Below are 3,720 nucleotides of genomic sequence, written 5' to 3'. Positions count from 1 at the left end.
CGAACCGCGGTCAATTACGTGGGAGTCCAGCGACATAGCCATTACGCTAACTGCTGGTTCCCCAACCTTCTCGTTTTTTACAGATGTGGAAATTGAGGCCCAGAGAGGGGGGTGCTTGGGTCACACAGCAAGACGAAGGGAGAGGCGGATGCAGTATTGGCATCCTGTTCTCCTCCCCTCACCAGGCTGCGTACAGAGCTCCGAATCAGCCATACTCATCCTTCCGAGATGAAAAAGAACCAATTGGTCTTGAGGCTTCCTGCATCCTGGAAACACAGGCCAAGCGGGCCCTGCTCTGTGCGAGGCGCTGGCCCAGAAACGGGGTTCAGAGAAGGGAAAGGATGCCCCATTGGGATAGGCTTACCCAGCAGGCAGGATGACGACCTCAGGGCCCAGGAGAGCGTGGGCACTAAATAGGAGAAAGCCCCGCTTCGATGACTGTACCGAGTCTCGCGATCAGAAATTCTACAAAGAAGCCTATATATGTGCCTATCCTTAGACCAGCCTGTAGCATGATGGTTAGGGCACTGGACCCAACATGGCTAAGTCCACAGTTCAAGGCCTGGACTTGGTGGCTTGAAAACCTTGCCAGGCACATATGTGTGTGTGCCCCAAATCCCAGAGGAAAATGGAAGAGAAGGAGTTGTGGTGTGGTTGTCCTAGAGGCCTTGCTGCCAAGGCTTCACAGAAGACATGAAGGGCTCCCCTACAGGCGGCACGAGGGCACAGGCCCAGGGCCAAGGCCACCATCCTCCCAGCTCTCCTGCCTGAGTCCCCTGGTCAGCGCCAGGAAATTGTGCACCCCTGTTAGTCCCCGTGTGCCACCTGCAGCTTCAAAGGGTGGGGTGTGGCCGTTTATAACCCAGAAGAAAGCCCAGCCACTGTCTCCACACGCTGCTGCTTGGGGCATGTGTTGGCCTCTCGGCGTCACCTGCCTCCTCTGTATGTCTTTCTTTTCTTTAAAGAATTATTTTATTTAACTTTATTTATTTAAGTTTGACCAGAAAGGGACAGAGTAAGAGAGAGAAAGCGAGAAAGCAAGTGGCACTCGACCGATAGCCATGTGGGAGTCCAGAGCCTTAACCACCATACCACCTGCCGGCTCCTGTGTGTCTATTTTTTTTAATAATTATTTTTTAAAATGATTTAATTTTATTTATTTATTCATTTATTTTAATTTGACCAGAGAGAGACAGAGAACGTGGGAAAGCAAGCTACCAGGTCTAGGACTTAAACCATGGTCAGCCATGTGGGAGTGTCCAGTGCCTTAACCACCACGCCACCTGCTGGTTCCCCTGTGTGTCTATATTTTAAGAGAGATTTTTGCTATAGGGCATATGTGCTTGTCAGAGAGACAGAGACAGAGGGAAAGTGAGAAATCATGTCCTGGAGGGACCAGCAGTTGGAGTAATGGCTATGTGGCTGGACTCCCACGTAGTCGACTGTGGTTCGCGTCCCGGACCCGGTGGCTTAAAACTTATGCCAGGCACGTGTGCGTGCGTGCCCAAGATCCCAAGAGGAGAATGGAGGAGAAGGGATTGCGGTGTGACTATCCCCTCTGGGGGGTGATTTCTCGCTTTCTGTCTCTCTGTCTCTCTCAGTCTGTCTGGTGAGCGCACGCGCCCTATAGCAAAAACCTCTCCAAAAAAAAGAAAAAGAAAAAAAGAAATCATGCCCTGGGGTGATGGCCATGCTGCAGTCCCTTCTCCATTCTCCTCTCGGGACTTTAGGCGCGCAGGACATGCACTGGTGTGAGTTTTAAGTGACCGGGTCTGTGACTTAGACTGCAGTCGACTACATGGGAGTCCTGCAACAACCATTATGCATCTGCTGGCCGCCATATGTCTTTGAATACCAGGGGTCCATGCTGCGGCCGCTTTTCCCACAGCAGATCTGTGCTTACAGCTGGCCAGGCTGCTGCGGGCCTGTCTGCAGAGAGTGGGAGGCGCAGTGTGAGCAGAGCTGTGGAGGGGTGATTTTGTAAACTGAACTTGTTTTGTAAAATGTGCTACAAGGTGCGTGAGAGGGTAAGAGAGAGAAATGAGAAAGTGCCTCCCCGGGGGGATGTCCACGCTGCAGTCTCTTCTCCATTCTCCTCTTGGGATTTGGGCACGCATGCACACACGCCTGGGATTTCCTCCAAGCTGCGGGGTCCAAGACTCGAACCACACTATGGGATCTGGCCAGCTTACCCACCACACCACCTGCTGGCCCTGAACCGAACTCTTCTGTATTGATACGCTGCTATGATCAGCGAGGAGATCAGAATGTTTCGTTTTTGATCCCGTAAGGTAGCTACAGCTGTCTTATGAGTGTGTGGCTACGGCATGGGGAGGGGGTGAACTATTATTTTTTTTTTTTTTGGGGGGGGGGCGGTTTTCACTGTAGGGCACATGCTCTCACCAGAAAGACAGAGAGAGACAGAGAGACAGAAAGCAAGACATCACCCCCCAGGGAGTGGCCATGCCTCAATCCCTTCTCCTCCATTCTCCTCTCAGGATATTGAGCACGCACGCACATGCGCCCGGTGTGTTTAAGCCATAGGGTCCGGGACTCGAACTGCAGTTGACTACATAGGAAGCAAGTGACATATCCATTATGCTAACTGCTGGTCCCAGGGTGAACTGTTTTAAGCATTGCTTTGGTTTTAGTTTATGCTCACACCCTCCCTGGACTCTGAGCATCTGTGCCTAAATGTGAATGTCCTGACTCCTCCCCGAGGAAGGTGCTGAGACAGGCCAGGGCAGGACAGAGCTCGAGCTGGGGGTCCCCATGTCCGCTTCAGCTCAGTCGTGCCCTGGGGCCTGCTGGGTGCGATGGGGCCAGCTGTGTCTCCCCTGCCATGTACTTTTGGGGGCTCTGCCAGGACGCTTGCTCTGGCCCTCCACCCGTACTTCCTCTTTAGGGACATGCCTTTTGTCTACTGGCACTTCCGGCTGCCCTCCCCTTTCCTGGGGGCTTCACCCTTCCAGGCGCCCTCTGCAGTGAGCTCCCCACTCCTTTTTCATTTTTTTAGAGGTCTTTGTCATAGAGTGCGTGCACTCCCCAGAGAGAGATTCAGAGACAGCGAGAGGGGACGTGAGAAATCACCCCCAGGGGTATGGCCACGCTGTTGTCTCTTCTCCTTCATTCTCCTGGGATTTCGGGTACACACACACACACACACACACACACACACATGCGCTCCGCATGATTTTTACGCTGCCGATTCCGGGACTCAAACAGAATTGGCTGTGTGGAAGTCCAGTGATGTAGCCACTGCACCCACAGCTGGTCGCTGCAGTGAGCTCCCTGTAGAGGACAGCCTCGACCTGCTGGCCTTGGAGGGGCCCCTTCTCATACAAAACCCTCGTGCTCCTTGCCTGACCCTGTGGAGCTGCCACTCTCTGCTGTGTCATTGTCACCTTCAGACATCTCAAGTGTGGGGTCACTACCAGTCCCCTGGCTTTCTTGTTTCAGGGGACACAGGGCTCTTTGTGTGGTCCCCTAAAAACCCTCCCTATTTACTGACTCATGGGCCCCTGTGTCCTGAACACCTGGCACACACCCCAGGCCATATTCAGGCACAGGGAGAAACCTCAGAACACAGAATACCAAAACGCCTGCCCGTGGGTGCTTGTGTTCTAGCAAACCATGTCTGGCCAGAGGCACCAAGCTCCGCTACTGCCAGTGACGTGAGTGTCAGAGTGGGGAGGGGGGAAGCAAGCAGGAAAGACGGCA

The 3,720-nt window shown here is 53.4% G+C and overlaps 1 protein-coding gene across 1 annotated transcript in view; it reads left to right on the top strand.

The window, feature by feature from the left end:
- Positions 1-3,720, top strand: part of ANKDD1A (ankyrin repeat and death domain containing 1A) — a 39,135-nt gene that overhangs the window by 18,100 nt on the left and 17,315 nt on the right. The window lies entirely within an intron of this gene.

Source organism: Tupaia chinensis, unplaced genomic scaffold (genome assembly GCF_000334495.1).
Source record: "Tupaia chinensis unplaced genomic scaffold, TupChi_1.0 Scaffold000063_1, whole genome shotgun sequence".
In the NCBI taxonomy this organism is placed as follows: Eukaryota; Metazoa; Chordata; class Mammalia; order Scandentia; family Tupaiidae; genus Tupaia; species Tupaia belangeri.
This window is presented reverse-complemented; position numbering and strand designations above follow the sequence as displayed.